Source organism: Hyperoodon ampullatus (genome assembly GCF_949752795.1).
Source record: "Hyperoodon ampullatus genome assembly, chromosome: 14".
In the NCBI taxonomy this organism is placed as follows: Eukaryota; Metazoa; Chordata; class Mammalia; order Artiodactyla; family Ziphiidae; genus Hyperoodon; species Hyperoodon ampullatus.
Genome location: NC_136927.1, coordinates 66,774,276 through 66,798,472, shown reverse-complemented (window position 1 = coordinate 66,798,472; position 24,197 = coordinate 66,774,276). Strand labels below are relative to the sequence as shown.

At 47.0% G+C, this 24,197-nt stretch overlaps 1 long non-coding RNA gene across 1 annotated transcript; it reads left to right on the top strand.

The window, feature by feature from the left end:
* Window positions 1-1,835: 1,835 nt before the first annotated feature.
* On the top strand, window positions 1,836-15,173 carry LOC307062892. Its single transcript, XR_013811231.1, has 4 exons — window positions 1,836-2,367; window positions 9,157-9,374; window positions 10,531-10,728; window positions 15,019-15,173. It is a non-coding gene; the product is annotated as an uncharacterized lncRNA (long non-coding RNA).
* The last annotated feature ends 9,024 nt before the right edge of the window (window positions 15,174-24,197 follow it).

Sequence of the window (24,197 nt, the reverse complement as noted above, 5' to 3'; positions counted from 1 at the left end):
GGCGAGGAGGGGAAGGCAGGAGAGGGAGCAGGCTGGGAGGGAGGACACGGAAAGGCGAGAGACGCCCGTTGAGTAGCTGCAGGAAGTGAGGTCAGGGAGGGGTCGTCCCTTGTGTTCAGTTGGCTGCCGGAGCCAGAACCCAGTCTCCTGGCGTCTGTTGCAAAGCTCACCCCTCATCCCCCCAGTCCCCTAAAGGGAGAAAGGGTCACTGCTCTGAAAAGAGGGAGGAACTAAGCAGTGCTCTCCTCAGCAAGCCAGGGAAGGGGATCCTGACTAAAAGGGGCAGAGTTTGGTCTGCCAGGCTTCAGGGAGAGAATTCCATATCGCGAGAAAAACTTTGATTATAGAGCGGGCTCAAGATGAAGGGGAGGAGCTGGCTGAGCAGCAGCTGGAGACTTCAGACAGAAGCCCTGGGTCTCCCTCTCGGGACTCAGTGGGCGTGGACTTGGGGAACAGTTTAGGACCGACAAACCTTGAGCGACGAGGTTTCGGGGAGCCCGGGCCCTATGCCCCCGCCTCTTGGACCACACGTCCCTGAGCCTCAGTTTCCTCACTGGCAAAACAGAGATGGTAACACCCCCTGTAGCCTGGCTCAAGGCCAAGTCTTCACAAATGTTACTGCCTCTCTTCTGTGCCTTCCCACCCTCCACCGACTCTTACTGGGCTCAGGCTACATAGGGATGCGGCCTGATCATCCGGCTCTCCCACTCATTCATTCCCGCACCTGATAAGACCGTGCCCTCTCTGAGGAGCACCTGCAGCAGCGGGGAGGGCATCGAGGCAGTCCTGCAGGCGCATGATTACCGTGCTGTGTCATCGGGGCTGTGTGGAGTTAGGGAGAGACCTCATTTGCGAGGCCGTATGTCAGCACCTCACCGTGAATTCCCTTAATTATTTTTTACAATCCCCGAAATGACAAGAGCCTAAAAGGGAGAGGAACACCTAGAGGCCAGAGAGGCCTGAGAGGCCAGAACCCTGGCTTTGCATCCCTGCTTGGCCACCAGCTCGCCTAGGACCGTCCATGGATTTTTCCCTCTTGGAAAGAAATCACTGCCTATTCGGCCTCCTCCTCATGAGGACCTGGTGCGGGGATGTTTGAGAGTGCCCTGTCAGATACGGGGTAAGCACGAACCTTCTCCACAGACCAACCCTTTGAGCGATTCTGGCCTCTCACCTCTTCCTGGACAACTTGTGGAGAGTCTACAGGGGGACGCCTCACAGCTTCTTCCGAAGCTAACCTCTGCCAATCCCCGCCCCACACTGCTAGTGGCCGCCCTCTAGGGCAGGGCAGGGAGCTGAGCCCCTGGGCCTGATCCCCACCCCCTTGCCACGTGACCTTGCTCTCCTCTGCTCATTCTTCTCCAGGCACCGCCCCCCAACGCCCGCCCCCATTTCCCCATCTGTTCACCTAGGAGGGGCCGGCCCAGGAAGTCTTTAACGTTTCCAAAGCCATCTTCTGTGAAATATCAGTGAACTTTATCCTTGTTATTTCAGTCTTAAAGGTATTGGTTGAAAGAAAGTGTGTTAAGACAAGCAACCATTTAATCAAAGGGTTTTTTGCATTAAAGAATAAACTTTACATCTCGGGGGTGCAGAAGTGTCAAGAATCTTAGAGTCAAAGCAGACTTGGGAGGGTCTCTGAGGGAGGAAGACAAACATAGCCCTTCCTTGGTTCCCTGTTGCTTGTGGTCCTGACTCAGCTTGGCTGTCAAAGCCCTGCACCACCACCCTTGAGGGTGGGGGCTTGATCTTTGTCCCTTGACCAGGCACAGTACCTCCCTGACCAGGCCTGGCATAGAACCTGCTGGTTGGCTGGCCAGGGGTGTGGATGGGTGGAAGGCTCAGTCAGTCAATCTCTAGACTCCCTAAGGAGTGAAGTGGCCCTCACTCTCCTAGAAGTGAGGGAATTCAGTTTGCCTCCCAAGTCTCCCCTTGGCAACTCTGAAGTGGCAGTATTTTCCAGCCTCTAAGCTCACATTTTACACACAGGTATCACAGACACTAATATGTCACCAAAGATACGTGAGAAGAACCTTGTAAAAGGCTCTATAGCCTGGTATCCTTCCTGTGGCAACAGGTGGCTGTGAATCCCCTCCCCTCCCTGGGCCTCAGTTTCCCCATGTGTACAATGAAGCAGTTGGACTAGATAATCCTTGAGTTCCTTTCTAGCTCTAGCATCACCCTCAGATGCCCTGGTACCCAGAACAGTAATTGGACAAGGGGCATGGTGACCCCAGGATCTGGGTCAGTCCACATCTTGGAGCATGGTGGAATCGATGGCTGCAGCCCCCTGGAAGCTGAACGTGGCAGGAACTGGCTGAGAGATTTTTTGGCTGACGGTGAAATGTCCTGGCAGAGTCTATGCAGGTAGGTTGATGCAGGTGAGGGGAGGGGTTGGGCTGTCCCTCCCTTGTGGTCCCCGAGTAACATTTCCTTGCAGAGTCAGAAGCTTCCAGCACTGTTTGTTGGGTGCCAGCTAGATTCAGCCACTCATATTGGCAAAGTGGGTGAACCGTCTTTCCGCACACTGTCCTGGTAGGGCTTGCAGAAAGACTTTCTGCTGCCACCCCTTAAATGCTTCCCTGCATTTCATTGTTATTGTGTCTAGAATCATACCTTCCTATAGCCTTTTGGTTCCCTGTCCAGGTGGCATATTCTCTGAGGATGTTGTGGTCCTGATGCCATAATCAGCCAGGAACAACTTAGCTCATTGTCAGAGCCACAAGGGGAGGACTTGTCCAAAGTTGGAACTCTGACTATTGAAAGAAAAATAATCCATTTTCAACCTCACCTCAGAGCACACCCCCAAATTCAAAAACTTTTGATCAGAAAGGAGACATAAACCCATTAAAAACCAGAGAGGAAAAAAAAAAAACCAGAGAGAAAAGGAATTTGATATTTAAAGTGTCTGAAAGGGGGAGCCCCTCTAAGCTAAAAAGCAACAAAATGCAAGAACGCAAAGACCAACCAATTTGAATACATCAAAACTTAAGTATTTCCAAAGTCAAACAATATCACAAGCAGAACCAAAAGGCAGAGTGGGTAAACTATTTGCAGATCCATACTATGTAAAAGATCACACACAAAACCTTAACAGTAAAAATGCAACAGGTAGGTACGTAATTCATATAAACAGTTTACAGAAGAAGAAATAGAACTGACAAAATTTTTTGAGAAAATATTCAATTTCACTAATAACAGAAGATCAAAGATAAAAAACAAAAAAGAAGCACTAGTTTTCACCAACAAATTAGGGGAAAAAAGTTTAAGAATACTCAGTGCTGGTGAGGATACAGTGGAAGAGGTGCTAAGTGCAAAGGGGAATGTGAGTTGGTGTAACTTTTTGGAAAGTAATATGATAGAGGAGAGAGATGAAAGTTTCAAGAAAGGGCAAATGGCCTATATATTTATACAACATTTATTGAGTGTCTACTTTGTGTCAGGCATGGTGCTGGGTGTTAAAATGTGAAGATAAATAAGATATATTGTCTGCTCTTGGGCACACAGTCAAAGAGGTAGAAAAACACACAGATTCTAAAATGATATGTAGTAAGAAGGCCAGAGATATGCTTGGGACACATGCAAAGCGTGGAGCAGCTGGGGTGGGTGGTACAAATGTGAAGCTTTATGGGAGTATCCAGGGAGGTTCCTAGAAGAGGTGCCTGGATGAGTAGGAGTTATTCAGGTAGAGAGCAGAGACAGAAGTGAGAGGCGTCATGGATGAACTCATAGACAGGGTTGCCAAAGTGTGAAATAAGAGGCAGGGGATGGAGAAGGCGGGACCAGATCACCTAGTCCCATGACTGTCTAGTTGAAGAGTTTGGTCTTTTTCCTCTTGACAACAGGGAGTCACTGAAGCATTTTGAGTGGGCAGGTGCCATGGTAAGATTTCTGTTTTAAGATGATGACTCTGGTTACTTGGAGACATTTGGAGGTGTGAGAACCAGTGAGGAGATGATTGCTTTTGTCCAGGTAGAGAGGGCAAGGCCTGAATTAGGGTGGGGGCCAAGAGGATGAAGGGAAGGTAAAGTTAGGAGAAGCTGCTGACTGACTGTTGCTGGGGTCAAAGAAAGAGAGTCAAGGATGCCTCCCCTGTTTGTGTCTTGGGCGGATAGGAGAATACCCAGGAGAAAGAGCAGGCTTGGGGGGCTAGAAGAGGATCGTTGAGCTCAGTTTTGGACAAGTTGAATGAAAGGTGGGCATCCAGGTGGAGACGGCCTGTGAGGAGCTAAGAGAGAGCTTGGATCCCAGCAGAGATTTGAATGAAAGATTTGGGTTGTGACTGGTGGCAGTTGTGGCCATGGACTTTTGTGAGCTGCCCTAGGAGAATGTGGCAGCTGAGAAGAGAAAGGGGGTCTAAGACGGAGAACCTCTCCCCCACTTAAGGGTGGGCAGAGAGAAAGAAAAGCCCACAAAGGCGAAAGAGAAAGCAGAAAGATATAGAAAAAGCACCTGGAGCCTGTGTTGGCATGGAAACCCAGGGATGTGGAGTGTTTCCAAGAGAGAATAATCAGCCGACAAAAGAGAAAAGCCAGTTAAGTAAGGACTGAGGGCCCACTGGATGGAGCAATTAGGGGCCCCTTAGATCCTCACAGGAGCAGTTCCTGTGAGAGATGGGTCAGAAGCCCCCACGAGGTGGGGAGAGGAAAGTGAAAGGAGGAGGGAAAGCAGGCAGCATGGCACCTGTCCTGGGGAGTTTGGAATATGGGGGAGAAGCTGCTAGGGCTGTGATTTGGGTCAGGATGAAATTCTGGGCTGGGCTGAGAGGAAACAAGGATAGACATGATAGAAAAGAGGTTGAAAGGGCTGTTGTCACCTAAAGTCCTCTTGTCTGTATAAATCAGAGGCAAGATCAAAGGGCATGGGTGGTAAGGAGGACAAATGGCTATTGGTGACCTTGACTAGAGCTGTTGTCAAGTGAGAAAGTCTACATGCCAGTTTGGAGCTCACAGAGGAAGTGTGGACATCTCCCTAGGGGGTAGATGGAGAACTAGGAGAAGGTGCGGAGCTCATGGAGCAGGGCCAGACTCAGCTGTGACTGACACTTCAGGTATGGATGCAGGAAGAGGATGCTGCTGAGGAGACTGAGCAGCAGTGGCCAGAGGAGAGGACCGAAAAAGTGGGGGCCCTAGAAGCCCAGGGAGGAGAGAGTTTCCAGAGGTCAGGGTGGCCATTTATGTGCCGGATGCACAGAAGTCAGGGGAGGTGAGAGCATCCCGTGGACCTGGTCTTTGGGGACCCCTGCCATAGCAACTTTGGGGGAGAAGCCCAACTGGGTGGGGGTGATCTGGAGACTGGCTGAGAAAGCAGGAGGGAAAAGGGAGACCTGAGAGGACAGAAGTTTCTAGAAGGTGCTGTTTCTTACACACTGACATTTGGAGGGAGGAGGGCTATGCGAGGACAGAAGAGCAGGGACAGGTAACGAACGGGGCCCCCGGAGCAGGGGGATTAAGTGTATAGGTGAAGGGATTAGCTGTGTTCGTGGAAAGGGGGAAAAATTAAATCATGTACATTTTACCAAGTAACCTGATCTCTGTGTTTTTCTGGAGGTTGTTTTTCTGCCCTCCCAGTACTGACTACAGCTCTAATTAGCAGTAGTTTCATCCTGCCTGATGTCTGGGGCTGTGTCTTATTCATTTTTGTACCTTTCGGTACCTAGCAACAGGCAGCGAGCTAGGTAGAGACAGAATAATTATTTTCTGCTTGAAATAAAATGTCTGAAATGGAGGTTCAGAATTTTTTAACCACAAAGATTTCGTGACAAATACCAAGGAATTAACAAAGAGGGAAATAAGAGTCAAGCTGTCTGTATGTGAGGCTGTCTGGGTCTCAGGAAATGCACTCTGCACTCTGGTGTGGGCACAGCTCTTTATAGTTTTTATGGTGAGCTTGTGACCATTGTCTCATCTGGTCATGGCAAACCCACTCTCCTTCCCCTAGTGAGGCGGACAGCTGCCTTTAGTCCCATTTCGCAGGTTAGGAAGCTGAGACCCAGAGAGGCAGGATAGAGGGAAGGAATGATGGGCATTGAAGTCGGTGGGGGTAGGGCACAGTCTTGAATGCTTCATTCAGGGTCTTCACCACCACTACCTGGTGGTACCTCCTAGACATCCAGTAATTCTATTTTTTCCAAAGTCAAGAGGGAGCCTTGGTCTAACTGGCTGAGCTCGAGCCTCATGCCATCCTCTGACAGGACTGGGGTGGTGAGAGGCAAGACCTGAAGGAGAGGCCTCTGTGGCTTCTGTGTGAGAGAGCATCCCATGTCCCACCACAGCCACGTAAAATAGGGAACAGGAAGTCTCCCTAAACAAGCATTGTTAGGGTGGAATAAGGGATGCTAGAAAGCACCCCCCCCAAGACATCCATTATAGGAAGTAACCAGGCAGAGGCAGGGAGACCTGTTAGGAGGCCAGGGTCCAGATAAGAGAGGGAGAGCCCTGAACTAGACCAGTAGATATGGAAATAGATCCAAAACTTGGAGATAAAAACCAGAAATGATGGATCGTTAGCTATTAGGGGGAGAGAGATGGTGAAGACAAAGACTCCCATGTGTCTTGGGTAGACGGTGGAGAGACCTCTGGGAAGGGGACCACAGCATGGGGGGCCAGTTTGAGGGGCAAGACATTGGTCTCAGATACAGCCAAGGGGTCAGGGTCATAGCCAAGTGGAGCCCAGCAGGCACTTGGATCAAGGGTCTGGGGCTCAGGAAGAGATGCTACTGGAAGTACTGGCCCAGGGCCATGACCGCTCGAGTAATGGGAACCCGGAGAATGAGTGAGATCACCAGAGAATGGGGCAGGGCCCAGGGCAGAATCATGAGTTACAGTGACATTTGAAGAACCAATCAAGGTGTGGGTAGGCGACAAAGGAGAAAGAAAAGGAAAGGCCTGAGGCGTGCGACAACCAACCAGAAGAGTGGGTTGCCATGGAAACCAAGGTAGTGAAGAGTTTCAAGGAGAAAGTGATCAACACTGTCAAATGCAGCAGAGAATTCCAGTAAGATAAAGACGGGATTTTTTTCTTTAGATTTGATGATGAGTAAGCTTTTGATGACCTTAATAGCATTTTGGAGGAGTGATGGGGCATAAGCTTAAATAAAGTTGAGACGTGAGGGAGAGGTGAATCTGTCGCCGAGAGTCCTTTGAGGAATCTGGAAAGAAGACTTGGAGATGTGAAGGACAGGGGTGGGAGAGTTGAGCGTAGGAAAGACAGGAGCAAGTTCACAGGCAGGTGTCAACGCTCAAACGTGATGTGTTTAGTGACGACAAAAGTTTATTCATTCTACATATTCTAGTTTGCCACCTATTTTGTGCCTGGCATTGTGCCTAGCACTGTGGATTCTGTGGTGAATGAGTTAAAATAGGCAGATTTCCTGTTCTCATGGAGCTCGTGTGGTAGTAGGGGAGAAAGACGTGAATCAGATAATCGCACACATAAATGTATAACTTTTGATAGGCACTCCAAAAGAAAGGTGCCAAGTGCTGGAGGGTGCACAACAAGGGGACCTGCCCTAGGCCAACTCCAGGAGGCTTCCCTGAGGAGGTGACACTTGAACCAAGTTAAGGAGACAGAGTTAACTGGACAGAACAAATTGGAGAAGAGCATTCGGGGCAGAGGGAACAGTGTGTGCAAAGCGAGGTGCTGTGAGACCAGAGAGGCAGGCAGTGCTGGCTGGGCAGGGTTTTAGAGGCCAGGGCTGAGCTCCTGTGTCCATCCTGAGAGGGAGGGATGCGTGCCTGAGGCCTGCCCTAGTATTTCCTGTGATCTGAGACTCTGGCTGGTCCATGGAGAAGTCATTAGAGGAATCACGGATAGAGTTAGGTAGACCAGTTAGGAAGCTTCTGTCTGGACACAACACATTCTGGTCAGTCTTGGTGCTGGATGGATTGAAGAGGGGGAGGGAGAGGAGGAGGTATTCCAGAAATCCCCTGAGTTTCTGGCTTGCCTTACTGGTGACGTGGCAGTGCTTTTCTACAAAGAAACTAGGCCTGTGAGGCAGACCCCAAGTCTGGTGGTAGACAGCTGAGGCACCCAAGCTGGGACATGGGGAGGAGGTGGCTGCATGCATGGACCTGGAACACAGAGTGAGACCGGTTCAGAACTCCTGAGGGGTCCTGAGTGGAAATGTGAATTGAAGTGGTATCAGGTTTCTGGAGCATTCTGAGGGGATGAGGGAGGCTGAGGAAGAAGAGGCCAGGCACCAACAACTGGGGCCTGTAAAAGGAAAGAACGACCCTCCTAAGGTACAGAAAAGAAAGGGCCAGAGAGATCTTTCAGCAGGAAGATGGAGTGGTCATCAGTGGGTATGTGCAGAAAGGTCAGGGGTCAAGGGCACATCCACAAGCCCCTTTGATGTGCAACTGCACAATCACCATAGTGCCCCTGGAATTGGGCAGCCAGGGGTCCCTGCTGATGGCCACCCCCAGGGCCCATGGGAGACCTCTGGGGACCTTAACGGAGGCAGCTTGTGCCGGGGGTGATTCAGGAGAGGAAGGAGAGAGGCAGCAAAGTCTAGGCCCTTTAAATTGAATTTTAGTCTTCAAGGAAAGAGCAGTGCTGGCATATGAATATTCTGAGGGAATGGAGCCTGAGTAATGGACTGATTAAGGATGGAGACAATTAGTGAAATGAGTTCCCACGGGGGTTGGGTTCAAGTGTGGTGATGGATAAATTAGTTTGGGGCAATAATGTGTATTTGACTGAATGGGGCAAAATTTAGTTATTTACCTTTTAGAGGGTAACTTGATCTCCATCTTCTTTTGAGAGCTTTTATCTGACCTATGTACCAACTACAGCTCTAATTAGCACCATTTTTATCCTGTCTCATGGCTGGGATCCTGTCTTCTTACTTTTTGTGTTTCTCAGCACCTAGCAACAGGCAGTAAGCTCTTTGGGTGCTGAATCAATATTATCTGCCTTGGAATAAAACATCTGAAGTCAACATTCACACTTTTTGACCAGGAAGAATCTGTAACGATTCTCCGGAATTATGATGCAGGAAAGAATTGGGGTATTAAGTCATGGTGGCAGGGGTTTGCATGGGTGGGTAGGTGGAGAAAAAGTAGAGAAGTCGGCTCTCCTCATCCTTATAAGCTCTGTGCCATTTATGCATGTTCACATTCATCATCTCATGTGAACTTCACCTTCCCCCACAAGCAACAGAGCATCACCCTGCATCATAGAGGAGGGAACAGAAACTGGAGAAGCAAGTGCCTTTCTGACATAGAGCACAAGTAGCAGGAGCTGGATTCAACCTCAGTCCATCCAGGATCACAGTCCTTCTTCCCAGGACCAAGTTGAGCTGAGAGGAAGAGGAAGAGGGGTCTGTGAGGTCCAGGTGGAGACGCTCCGCAGGCACGTGCGGAAGCTTGGAGGTATGGTCCGACTGGAAACAGGATATTAAAGCATCATATCAAACTGCGGTGATAACATCGGCAGTGCTAGCACTAGAGCAGGTAGCACTCTTGTCTAAGAAACCTCCCCCCCACAACATGAATGATACATACATTCTGTATTTACATTGAAGCCCTCTGTATTTTTTTTAAATGTTTTTCTTTAACCCATCTGAAACGGATTTCCGTGTATGGTGTGACATAGAGATCTAATTTGATCTTTTTTCCAAATGGATAACCAGTTGGCTAGGCATCATTTATTGTCCCAACACTATCTTTTCTCCCAGTTCCCTATGTCTACACTCTGTTCAGGTCTGTTGATCTGTTTGTCTACTTCTGGGCCAATACCAGATTTTAATGAGCAAAAGCTTTATCTTACTACCCAGTAAGTTAAGCACCCCTCCCTTCCTTGCCCTTTATTCTTTTTTAAAATTACCTTGGTCGTATTGCACATTTACTTTTTCATATATGCTTTAGAATCAGCTTGTCAAAGTTCCATGAAAAAAATCCTGTGGGAATTTTGTGTGGGATTTCATTGAAGGGAGAAATAACATCTTTAGGATATCAGTTCTTCCCATCCGTAAACACGGTATCTGTCTCCATTTAATCAAAGTCTTATTTGTTTGGTTTGATTTTTAATGCCTTTTAATAAAGGTTGGTAGCTTTTGTCATAAAGGTTTTTCACATTTCTTATTAGGTTTATTCCTGAGTACCTTATCAGTTTTGCTCCTTCTGTGAGTGTAAAAGGTTTTTCTTTTTTCTTTTTGCTTTCCAAATTTTAATCAATTTACTAATGACGATGCTTCATTCACAGACACACACTCGGGGTAAATGTGCTTTGTCCCTGGGCACACAAATGAGAGCACAGCACACGTATAAAGTAGAACTAATTGGCTGGAAATGAATTAGAATTTTTGAATTAAAATTTAATTATACAAGTAATACATGAATACATTTTCCTTTAAATAAAATTAGAGTATTATAGATAAAGAAGTCTCTACTGAACACCCCCCCACCCTTAGATCCCTCTCCCCCTCCCGAGGTAGCTGCTCTTAGCCTTTTGCTGTTCATCCAAAATGTTTTCCAATGCCCATTGAAACACATCTTCTGTTCTCTTTTCGTGTGTTTGTTTGCACAGACATGATGTGTACAAGCTGGAGGTGTTGCTCTCAGCTTAGTGCACCCTGTGGGACTCCTGGTGTAGCCGACGTGCCCTGCCGCAGTGTTCCTTGCAGCTGGCGACTGGTGGCCTTAGGATTACGCCATGTTTGATTTTCTTGTTTCCTACTGATTGACTATTAAAATGTTTCCAGTGTCGTTCCATTAAGACAAACCTGTAAGAGCATCTTATAATTGTTCATTTTGCACATGTACAAGTATTTCTCCGGGATAGATACTTAGAAATGGAACTGATGGGTCATAGGGTATTCATATCTTAAATTCTAATAGAAATTTCTAAAGTGTTCTCCAAATTGCCTTCTAATGTAATCTCCTGCTAGCAGCGTGTGTGTGTCCATTTCCCCAGACCATGTCCAAGTTTTCCATTTTTAACCAGTCTGATGAGTGAGAAATAGTATCTTGCTTTAGTTGGCATTTTTCTGAATTACCTGCAAGACTGAAGTCTTCATGTGTTTACTGTCCATTTTCATTTCCTCCTCTGGATTGCTTGTGCATATCCTTTGCCTGTTTCTCTTTTTTTTTAAGCTTTTTTTTTGTCTTTTTGCTATTGATTTTTAAGAGTTCTTTATTTGAATATTAATACTTCGTCATGTATATCGCAGATGTTTTCTACATTGTGATTTGTGTCATTTAATTGTGTAGTATCCTTTTGTCTTAGAGAAATTTTAACTTTGATATGATCAAATTTATCAATCTTACTTTTGGGCCATTTTTACAGTCTTATTTAAGAAAGTATTCCCTGTATCAAGGTCATAAGTATTTACTGTATTTCCTTCTCTAAAATTTATAGTTTCTGTATATATACATATTTAAGCCCTTATACTATATACAAAAAATAAATTCCATACGCACAAATCTTAGGATCTAACTTTAATTCCTCCCCATTCCCCCCAAATGGATAGGTAATTGTCCCAACACCATTTATGGAATAATATATCATTTCTCCACTGATTTAAAACTGCTGCCTCTGCCTGACACTAAATTCCAATGCAGGTCTATGTCAGAGCTCTTCCTGGTCCACTGATCTATTTGTCTACTCCTGAGCTTGATAATATGCTTTGCTAACTGGCAGGACAAATCCCACCCTCTCTGTTGTTTTTGTAAAATTGCCTTGATCATCTTTGCATATTTGTCCCACCACATGAATTTTAAAATAGCCTGTCAAGTTTCAGGAAAAATTCTGCTGGGATTTTAATTGGGATCACGGGTTTTAGGTAAGTTTGAAGAAAATTGGCACCTTTATCATATTTGAGTCTTCTGCCAATGCTCGTTGCTATTATCTCTCAGTTCCGGTCACTCTCATGTCTTTCAGGGAAGTTTTATGGTTTTCTCTAAAGTCTTGCATATTTCTTGATAAATTTATTCCTAGGTTTATTACAGGTTTTGTTGTCAACTGTGAATAGGGTCTCCTCTCCCTTTATTTGTTTGGCCCTTGTTTTTCCATATTTCATTTCAACCTGTTTACCGATCGGTGGGCTTGACTTGCAGACACACACGCAAAGTGAACATTCTTCCTCCGGGGGCACAAATATGCAAGCACCACCAAACACACAGAGCTGGCATAATTGGCTGAAAACAAATTAGAATCTTTTCAGATTATACTTTAATTAACGAAGTAAAGCATGAATACATTTTCCTTTTGAAAGTAGGACAATATGAATGTAACTAAAGTTTCCTTTGGCCACCCTCTGAAATCCTAGTTTCCCTCCCTCCCCCGCAGTTTTATGTGTCTCCTTCCATAGAAATGTAAGTATCGATGGAGGTATTTTGAATGAATCATCCCACTCTATAGAGATTTTACTGTAAGCTGTGTTTTTTCACTCCATCTTATATTTCTAAGATACACTGACACAAATAGCTCTTGGCAGTTCCTTTTAGTAGCTGTGTTATATTCATTCCCATGAATGTGCTACCTTTTTCCTTCCTAAGATCCATGGACATTTAGTTGCATCCTTTTCTTTCCTCCATCATAAGCAGCGCCACAAAAAACAGCCTTACACGTGCCTCTTCTGTAATGTGTCTCTAGGGTAGTGATTGAGAAGTGGAATTTGTGTTCTCAGGGTTTCCACATTTTTAGTTTTAGACGTTACCAAAGTGTCCTCCATAATTTCTGTACCATTTAAACTTCTAGCCAGAGGGTATGGGAGGACTCCCCACACCATAAGTGATTGTTTTAAATGTTTGCCAATTTGCTGGGTGAAAAATTGAATCATTTTTTAAAGTTTATACATAACTGTTTGCTAGTGAGATTTTCATATGTGTTTTAGGCATTTGTATTTTCTCTTTTCTGAATGATCTGTTTATTTTTGCTCATTTAAAAAATTAGGTTGTTTGTCCGTATCTTATTGATTTTTGAGTTTCCTAATACAATCTGGATATTAATCTTTTGTGTGTGTGTGTGTGTATATATATATATATATATATATATATATAAAGATAAAGACTTGGATTCAAAAGACTTGAGAGCTTTTTCTTCCAGCTTGTCTGTTGCCTTCAAATTTTGTAGGGGCTTTTTTGTTAGACAGAAGTTATCAATTTTGACATAATCAAATTTATCCATCTTTTCCTTTATTCCTTGTATTTATATATCATGTTTAGGCCTTTCTTACTCCTAATACTCTATTCCTTTCCAGTAATTTTGTTTTTATTTGGATCTTTTTTTTTTTTTTTTTTTTTTTTGCAGTACGTGGGCCTCTCACTGTTGTGGCCTCTCCCGTTGCGGAGCACAGGCTCCGGACGCGCAGGCTCAGCAGCCATGGCTCACGGGCCCAGCCGCTCCGCAGCATGTGGGATCTTCCCAGGCCGGGGCACGAACCCGTGTCCCCTGCATCGGCAGGCGGACTCTCAACCACTGCGCCACCAGGGAAGCCCTATTTGGGTCTTTAATGCAGCTGGAATGTATGTTTATGACTGAAATGAGATATGATCTAACCTTTCTGCAAACATACAGCTGATTATTGCAACATGACAGACTGTCTAGTTCCTTCTCTCTCCATTGATCTGAAGTGAAACTCCCTCATATACTGAATTGCCATGTCTAGGTAGGTCTGAGGCGCTGGTTCTCTTTCACCAGTCTATATATTTCTGTCTGCATCAGACTGTTTTATCCACTCTAGCTTGAGACCACCTTTTGATATCTGTTAAGTAAAATGCTCCATTTCATTGTGCTTCCTGTTCAATTAACTCAGCTAACTATTACTGCACGTTAACTCCTCCACATGAATTTTAAAACCTGCTTGTCAAGTTCTGTGAATTTAAAGATTAATTTGGGGAAAGTCAACATCAGTACAATCCTGAGTCTTTCAATCCATGAACACAGCATAGCCCTGCACTCATTCTGATCATCATGTCTGCCCTTTAGTCCCATTTTATGGTTTTCTCCATAATGAACCTACCAATTTCCTGATGGATTTATTCCTATAGTTTTTATTGTTGTTGTGAATGAGTTCTCTCTGCACCCCATTTTGTTTTTCTTTTGCTTGCTACATTTTTTTTTAATCCACTAATCACTGTACTTCATTCATAGACACACACAAAGTAAACGTTCTTCCTTCCTGGACACAGACGTGCAAGCACTGCCAAACACACAGAGATGGCATAATTGGCTGAAAATGAATGGGAATTTTTTCAAATTAAAGTTTAATGACATAAGCGCAACATGAATATATTCTCCTTTTTAAGAAACAGAACATTGCAGATGAATCTAAAGTCCCTTTTGGCCACCCACTGCCATCCCATTTCCTTCTTACCCAGAGGTTGCTACTGTAATGGGCCCAATGTACACTTTTCTAGACTTTCTAAAAATTTGTAAACACATAGGTAGGTACCCACAGGAAGTTACATGGTATAGTTGTCTCAAGTAATGAGAATTTTATCTTTTCCTTTTCACTTTTCATTGATACTCAATTTTTGTATTGACCTGGATTTTATTATGGTTACAGAACAGAATATCAGTATTATCATCCATCACGATGTGATGACCAGTGACCTTCTGTAGCCCAATCATAGGCAGATGTGAAAGTAAAGATGTAGAAGCTGGGAGATAGCAGTGGAAGGAAGGGGTCAGAGGACTGACAGGGACGGTAATGGGAGGCACAGGAGCGTCTGGACACACAGTGGAGTCAGGAGTGAAGGGGCAAGTAGGTTTCTTAAAATTAAAAAGATAACCAACAACAGAGGTACTTGACAACTGTGGTGGGAGAAGCAGGGATGGAGGGGAGTTGTTTCCAAGTGACCCAAAGCCTAATCTGCCACATGGGACATCAGTGGGTCTTATGAACTATTTAGAAATAGGGTATCATAGATGCTGGTCAGAAAACTCTCATGACCCGATTTTGACTAGGATCTTGTGGGCATTGTCAGGCAGCTTCAAGGAAGCACTTTCCTCCCTGGTTAAAGGGATGCATCTGGAGAGCTTTATTGGTCCTGCCCCTTCCTTTCTGCCTAGGTGCTGTTGGGTAAAAACGTGATACTTGGAGCTCTGACAGCCATCTTGTGACCAGGAGGGGAAGGCCAGGAGATGCAACTCTGTGCTGACTCAGTTCGGACACCTGGCACCACTGACTTCTGGACTTTCTTTGAAATAAATAAAATGGTCTTACTGTTTAAGCCACTCTCGGGTGTTTTGTTAGATGCTGGTGAAAGCATCCTTCCTAATGCAAGGGATCTAATTGTTTCTTAGAGCTGAGAGGTGACCTCGAGGAACAGATCACATACTCTGGGGTGAGAGTTTGGGGATGGGGAGAAGGCAGAGAAGGCTGCTCTTCTATCCTCTTGGATTTTTTTTTTTTTTTAACAATTGTGTATGTATTACATGGAAAGAAACAGAAGACTTGTTTTAAAACAGTTCTGATAAGAAGTGTATCAAGATGTGAACAGTGGTTGCCTCTGGGTACTTTGGGTACTTAGCAATTTTCTAAGATGTCCACAAATTATTTTTGCAATTAAAAAAATGCAAAGACCCAAGTTCTTAGGAGATAAAACACGAGAGAGGTAAGTTTTCGGGGTTTTTTTTGTTTTCTTTTTTTAATAAATTTATTTATTTTATTTATTTTTGGCTGCACTGGGTCTTCGTTGCTGCTCACGGGCTTTCTCTAGTTGCGGCGAGCATGGGCTACTTTTCGTTGCAGTGGGCGGGCCTCTCATTGCAGTGGCTTCTCTTGTTGTGGAGCACAGGCTCTAGGCACGCGGGCTTCAGTAGTTGTGGTGCGCGGGCTCAGTAGTTGCGGCTCAGGGGCTCCAGAGCACAGGCTCAGCAGCTGTGGTGCATGGGCCCAGCTGCTCCGCAGCATGTGGGATCTTCCCGGACCGGGGCACGAACCCGTGTCCCCTGCATTGGCAGGCGGGCTCTCAACCACTGTGCCACCAGGGAAGCCCGAGAGACGTAAGTTTTGATATAGGAAAGGGAAGGGCCCAGAGTTTAGAAGAGACTGCCCAGGTGAAATCCTAGATAAAGACTTGGATTCAAAAGACTTGAGAGCTGCGAGATTGGGGGGAGATGAGGGGAGCAGGCGGAGTAGGTGTGGATTTCATCTCTCACCTGATCCCCATGAGGCCAGCAGCCTCCATGGGATACACCAAGGACAGAAATGAGTTCAGCATGTGTGGGGCACACAGGTTTGGGGCCTGGATGCAACACGAGGGAGAGCAGTGACCTGTGTGTCATGCTGAGGAATTTGGGCTTTTATCCCAAGGGTAGTGAGGAGCCAGTGAACGTGCTTAAGCAGAGAGACCGATGTGATCACGTTTTCATTTAGTCATGTTTCTTTGCCAGTGAAAAAAAACTCACACCATCTCAGACAGAAACAGAACTTGATTGGCTTTCTGTAGCCAAACCATAGGCAGGCTAGTTGGGCGTCCAGGTCCCCTGAAGCCAGAGACTTGACTGTCAGACCCTTGCTCTCCCATCTCCATGTCTCCATGTCTCGCCGCATGCCAGCCCCACCCTCCCAGACCCGCTTCTCCACATGCTGGCATTCATGGCTACCGATGTTTTCCATTCCTCAGGTTCGTGACCAAAAGAGCCCAAGGTGAGAGTGCAGGAATTTGGTTAAGAGGCAATCAGTGATGGCCAATAAGGTGGGTAATGTAATAAGAAGGTGAACTTTGTTCAAAACGGGACAGCAAAATGATTTTCCAGGAGAGTTTGCATTGGTCTAGGTAAAGAAAACAATAAATAAGTCCTGTCACCCCTCTGGCTGCCTGCAGAAAAGGGTTTGAAGGGGCCCCCCACAAGTCTGGAGGCAGGGAGAACATCTAAGAGGCCGCCACAGCCGTCCAGGTGAGAAAGGAAGCAGTGCCGAGCTAAACAACGTGGCACGTGGCGAGGAGGTGGATTGAAGAGACGATTAGAAGTAGAAATAGGAGCCCCGGGGCCAACCAAGCACGAGAGAGGAGAGAAGATGAAAAGTTGAAGATGGCCCCAGTTTGCTGGCCCAGAAACTGCCACAAACAGATAACAGCTGTATTGCCAAAATGCAGTTTATTTCTCCATGACTCAAGGTCACTCTTACCCCCACTCCTTTTCTGTTCAGTAGCACAAACTTAGTCGGTTTGAGGTAAATGCAGTCACATCTGGACGTTCCCTGGGTCTCTCTTAAGTAGATTCTTGGTCCACTTTCAGCTTCTCCACTTTCCACCACTGCTTCCCTTCTCCTTAAGGGTGGTCCATGTTCTGGGCTCTCCTATTTTGTCCTGGTCCCAGGGTGTACATCTGATTCTGGATCCCAGGCTCTATCTACTGCCATCCACTGAACCAAGACGTCCCCACCGAACCCTTGCCCTGACCACAACGCACTTCCAAGTCCACCAGCTACACTCACGCTGTACCCTATACCCTCATCATGATCACCTTGCTACAGGGACACAGAGGACTGTGGAGGACACCCCCAGGCCCATCTGTCAAACACCTGCTCCCATCAGGGCTGTCAGCCTCTCCAGCCCTTGCTGGGAGGTGTTGGTCTCCTGGCAAACACCATGAGGAACCAGGCAATATCCCCTTCTGCTCTGGGATAGCCTCAAATTTCTTTTGGGAGATCTAGCATCTACCGTCAGTTCTGTCTCCATGTGATTCCCCTCCTCTACTTTTCTCCCTTGCAGGCAGAAAGACAGCTTCTGCATTCTTCCCTATTTCCTGTTCATGACATCAATTTCAAGTTCTGAGTCTCTTGGGTTCTTTTCTCTTTACAAAAGATCAGTGACCACAACCAAACACCGTGTCTCTGTTGTAGGTTTCAAGAGACTATTTGAAATCACTGACTGTTTTTCTCATTGCCTTCATGCTGTAACAACCCAAATCCTCCCCCAAAGCTCTGACTGAATGGAGAGAGAGTAACCATGGTAGCTAGTCTCCAAAGATGGCCACCATCAATTCCTGCCCTCCCTGTATGCACATACTACTCCTCACATCAAGAGGTAGAGTCTATATACTTTCCCTCCCTGTGAATCTGGGCTGCCACTAGTGTTTCCTTGGCCGATAGAACATAGGGCCAATAACAGAAAAGACATTCTGGGACTTGGGAGACTAGGTCATTGGGAGCCTTGTAGCTTCCGCACAGGCCTCTTGAAACACTTGGTCTTGGGACATTCCCTCTTGCAACCAAGCTGCCATGTTGTGAGAAGTCCAACCCCTATGGTGAATCCACATGTGAGCACTCCGATCAACAGCCCCGGCTGCCAGCTGTGTGAATGAGCCATCTTGCACAGTAAGCCCAGTTGAGCCTTCGATGACTCAAGCCCCAGCTGCCTTCTGACCGCAACTGCATGAATAACTTTAAGCAAGAACCACCCAGCTGAGCCCTGTCAACACCCAGAACCATGAGAAATAATAAATTGTGTTTTCAAGTCACTAAAGTTTGGACCTGTTTGTTACGCATTAAAACAGTGACAGGCAAGGAAGTGGGGGTGGTGGTGGTGGGAAACACATTGAGAAACATACAGAATAGTGTCCTACTACACAGCATGTAAGTGGACCATTATAACACAGTATGGTAAGTGCAATAATGAAACACAGATATGTACAGAACTTTCCAGAGCAGGTGACCACTAGTCTGATTTCTTAAAGATGAGTAGGAATAAGCAAGGTAGAAGGGACTGGAAGGACATTCCAAGCAAAGGAAGCAGCACAAGCTAAGCCCCAGAAGTGAGGCGAAGCAAGAATGAGCTTCAGGGCATTTGGTGTTCCTGGAATACTAGAGAAGAAAGATGGAATGAGAAGAGTGGATTGCAGACGTGGACAGAGATCAGACCCTTCAGGGCCTTGGCTGCCCTCCGCATCAAGGAGTTTGGACACCATCCTGCAGTCAGTGGATGCTATTTTTTACACTAGCGATATGTTCGGATTTGTGGTGTGGGAAGATCACTGTGGGAGCCAGTGTGAAGGCTAGATTTGGAAAGTGATGGTCTCTGGGTAGGGAGATCAATTAAGAGACTCTGGTTATGGTCCAGGTAAGATAGGATGAGACCTGACCTGGAGCAACGGCAAGAGGGATGGACGGAACTCAAAAACTTTTAGAAAATAAAGTCAGAAATGCATGGTGGGGCTTCCCTGGTGGCGCAGTGGTTGAGAATCTGCCTGCTAATGCTGGGGACACAGGTTCGAGCCCTGGTCCGGGAAGATCCCACATGCCACAGAGCAACTAGGCCTGTGAGCCACAACTACTGAGCCTGCGCGTCTGGAGCCTGTGTTCCACAACAAGAGAGGCTGCGATAGTGACAGGCTCGCGCAACGCGATGAAGAGTGGCCCCCGCTTGCCGCAACTAGAGAAAGCCCTCGCACAGAAACGAAGACTGAACACAGCAAAAATAAATAAATTAATTAATAAACTACTGTTGTCATAAATACACAATCCGCCTATGGCATGAGACTCAGAATATTTAAAAAAAAAAAAAAAAGAAATGCATGGTGATTTTTGGCTGTTGGGATGAAAGAACCAAGGGCGATTCCCATGTGTCTTGGGTGGGGCCCTCAGTGGATGGCGGGGAAGTGCTTGGGAAGGGAAGCACAGCATGGGGGGCAGTTTGAGGGGGCTCGGTCTCAGGTAGAGCTGGGCTGGGGGCACAGCCATGTGGGCCCCAGCAGGCAGCTGGATCCCAGTCCAGGAAGAGATTTGACTGGAGGGGCTGACCCAGGGACAGAGGGTAACAGGAACTCTAGGAGTGAGTAAGATCGCCAGGGAGAGAATGGGAGGGGACCCAGGGCACAATTGTGAGTTATGGTGACATTTGAGGGGCTGACTGATGTGTGGGCGGTCGACAAAGGAGAGAGAGAAGGAAGGACCTGAGGGATGAGATAAACAACTAGGAGAGGGGGTTGCCAAGGCAACCAAGGTAGTGAAGAGTTTCAAGGAGAAAGTAATCAACACTCTGATATGGCCCAAATCTCAGAAAAATAAGAAGCAAAGCCCTTTGAATTTAGCAATCAGGGGGCTATTATGAACCTCAGCAAGTGCTGTTTTGGGGGGTGAAGGGGTAAAAGCTAGTTTACAGGGGCAATGGAGTGAATGGGTGGAGGAGACGCAGACCTCTCCTGAGGCTGGATGACTAGGGGAGGAGTTGGGTGGCAGCAAGAAAAATGCGAGTGATCAACGGAGGATTTTTGAAAATGAGAGACCCTAGAATTTTCTCTTCTTGAAAATGGGCGTCAGCAGAGAGGGAGAGGATGAAAAGAGGAATGATTTATGAGCTGGGATCCATCTTCTGAACCCAGCTGAAAGGAAACAAGTGGGCATGATTGGAGATGCCTCGAGGGAGGAGAGGGAACCATGGAGAAGACTCCCTGTGATGCCCTTTCTGATCCTGAAAAATTTGATGGCAAGGTTGTTTACACTGTCAAATTCTGCAGGGTGGTTAAGACTGATAACAAAGGGAAAAGGTGCATTGAACTGAGTGGCTAGAGGGTCATTTGGTGACTGTTCTGGATACTCTTCACTGACCCCTCCAGAGCCATTCCCTTTTTGCATCCTGTTCTGTGCCCTGGATGACCAACCTTTATACCACCCATGCTTTCTACCCTCTGGTTTCTAGTGGCGTTTGACCAATGGAGGAACCAGTGGGAGAGTCGAGGGGGAAGGAGAGTGAGGTTCTCCTGGCTGCCTTCCTATGGGCTGTGGGTTGGCAGTGACTACCATCCTTTACTCATGGCCACAGGTGGGGTCCTTTTCTTAAAGCCACAGCTTTCTCTCCAGGTTCTGAAATCCCACACCCTTCTCTCCTCTCTTCAGGCCTAGAGGTACTGATGGCTTCCAACTGTTGCTCATCTCTGGGTCCTTTGTCATCTCTTGGAACCCTTCATCCTGCCACACTTTGTGAATAGTCCTTTCATTAAAATAATTTCAGTTGGGCTTCCCTGGTGGCGCAGTAGTTGAGAGTCCACCTGCCGATGCAGGGGACACGGGTTCGTGTCCCGGTCCAGGAAGATCCCACATGCCACAGAGTGGCTAGGCCCGTGAGCCATGGCCTCTGAGCCTGTGCGTCCGGAGCCTGTGCTCCGCAACGGGAGAGGCCACAACAGTGAGAGGCCCACGTACCGCAAAAATAAATAAATAAATAAAAATAATTTCAGTTAAATCCTTTGGGTGCACCACCCTACCAGAATCTTGACTGAATCAGTGGTTCATCTAAGCACTGGGACAGATGCTTGGGAAGGTACACAATGCTGAGCAAAGACAGACATTGTCTCTCCCCACATGGAACTGCCAGTCCAGCGAGGAAGCCAGATATTAATCAAGACAATAAAGAAATCCCTAATTTTAAACTCTGATAGGTGCCATGGAGAAATCTTCCTAGATCAGAGAAGTAACATTTGATCAGAGGAGTGGACGTTAACTAGAAATGAGAAGAGCTTTGCATATAAGGATACAGCATGTGTGAAGCCCTGTGCTAGGAGGGTGGTACGTTCCAGAAACTGGAGGCCATCATGGCTGCAGCACTTATCAGGAAGAACGATTTTGACACAAGTGACAGAAAACCCAACTCAAAAATGGTTAAACAATAAGAGATTTATTATCACACATAATGAGGAGTCCCAAGGGAGGCAGCTCTAATGTCATCAAGGACCCAGTTTCTGTCCATCTTTCAGTTCTCCCATCCTCTGCTTATGGGCTCCTGTCCCCATGGTCACAAGATGGCTGCATCCACTCCAGGCATTGTATCCACCATACCAACATCCAGAGATGGATGAAAGAAAGTGGTTCTTCCTTAAATTGATACTTCTTTTTGAGGACTAAGAAACCCTTCCCAGAAGACTCTACCACCACCAACTCTTATTGATTAGATTTGCACCACATGCCCACTCAGAAGCCAGTCACTGACAAGAGGAATAGGCCTGCCCTTTGTGACTCTCATAGATCAATCTATGTCACCTGGAGTGGTTTCTGTTAGCAAGAACCAAAGAGAAATGACTGTCAGGTAGGAACAATGTCAGAGAGCGAGGGACCGTGGTGTATGGTGAAGCTGGAGAAATCAAAGTCGATCTTTCTCGAAGAGCCATTGAATGATTTCAAGTAGGAGATGGGCATGACAAAGGTGTGTATTCTTAAAGGACCCCTCTGGCTGCTCTGTGAAGATTGGATCACTGGAAGGAAGGGTGGATTAGAGGAGACCGATTAGCAGGCAACTGCAGTGGATCAAATGAGAGATGATGGCTTGGACTAAGCTACTGGTGATCATGATGGAAACAGTTAGGAGGTAAGATCCACCGGTACACAGACATCGGGGGAGGTGAGGGCACGCCCTGGACCTGGACTTTGGAGACCTCTGCCACCACGACTTTGGGGGAGGAGGCAAAGCCCAGCTGGGTGGAGGATGATCTGGAGACTGGCTGAGAAAGCAGGAGGGAAAAGAGGGACGGGGGTGGGGTGGGAAAGAAGGTTCTAGAAGGTGCTGTTTCTTTCAAGTTGACATTTGGAGAGAGGAGGGCTGTATGAGCCTGAGTTTGAAAAGCAGGGACAGGTAAAAGGGGTCCCAGAGCAGTGGGATTAAGTGTATAGGTGAAGGGATTAGTTGTGTTTGTGGAAAGGGGCAAATTAAATCATGTACATATTACCAAGTAACCTGATCTCCATGTTTTTCTGGAGGCTTTGTCTCTGCCCTCTGAGTAGTACTACAGCTCTAATTAGCAGTGGTTTCATCCTGCCTCATGTCTGGGGCCATGTCTTTATTCGTTTTTTTTGAGCCTTTTGGTACTTAGCAACAGGCAGCGAGCTAGGTAGAGGCAGGATAATTATTTTCTGCTTGAAATCAAATGTCTGAAATGGAGGTTCAGAATTTTTTCTTTTTACCAAAAAGACATTGGGAGAACTTCTGAGGGAGTGAGATTAGAGGCAAAAGAAGCTGTTAGTGTAAGTGGGGGGTGGAAGCGTTGGGGGTTGGAAATGTCACCAGGTTAGTTCCGTGGCTGGACGCTGGGAGAGTCTCTCAGAGGATGTGCACAGGAGGAAGAGCTGGGACTTCTCCTCCCAACGTGGACCCAGCTCTTCACAGGTGATGGCATTGCCCACTGGCCAGGTGTCATCCCCACCTGTTCTTCTCAACAACTCCCATTGCCCGATCCAGCTTTTCTCTCCTTACATCACTCAGCCTTGTGGCAGCAACTGACCCAGCTGATACTCCCTCCTGAAAACACCTTTCCCTGGCCTTCATGACACCAAGACCCCCCAGTTAACTTACCCCCTCACTGTCTATTCTTTGTCTTCGTCCACCCACCACCTAAGTGTTGGGTTCCCTCAAGACTCACATCTGGGCCCTTTCCATCTTTCTCTATCTTCTCACCCTAGGTGGGCACTAATGACCCCAGCCCTGCCCTTTTAAGACTGGCCTGCCCAACTACCTGGCTGACATCGCTACTCCGATGTCCTTCACCAACACCCCAAACTTGCCACAGCCAATCAGGATGCTAACTTCTTTTCCCCAAAACTTTCTCTCCTCGCTTGCCTTCCCCTTCTCTGCCAAAGGCCTGGGCTTCAACCTGGTTCCCCAAACCCGGCCCTTCGAGTCAGCCTTGAGTCTCCCCTGCCCTCACCCCTACCATGGAGTCCCAGGAAATCCTGGCCGTTCCCCAGAATCATCCCCAGTCTGACCCTTACCTCCGCCCATCCCCCCCACCTGCTTCCGGCCACCACCCGCCTCCCATCTCCTTTGCCGCAAGGGCCTCACAGCTTCTTTCTTGCTCCTGACCTATCCACTTATCACCCAGCAGTAAAAGCAGACACTTAAAAAGTAAAAGAGATCACGTCATTTTCCTCCCCATCAGCAGCCCGCAGTGACTTCCCTGCGCCCTTTCTCGAGGCCAGCAAGGCCCGATCTGCCCATCCGTCTCTGCAATCCCCTTGGCTGCTCCAACTCACTATCCTCAGGCTACAGCGAATTCCTCCAGTTCCTCTCTTGGAAGCTTTGCTCACTTTGTCCCTTGTCCCAGGAAAGCTCTCCCCTACCTCCTCTCAGTCTTTTGGGCTTAAATGTCCCCTCAGAGGAGGCCCTCTCTGGCCACCTGTCCAGAGCAGGATCCCTGCCCCACTTCCTTCCTCAACGTTCCATTCATTGCCCTCATGGCCCTGGTAACCATTTCTTCAGTAGTTGCCTTTTTCCTCTGTTTTGAAAGGCTCTCCCCTGAAACAGTCCTTCCTCTTA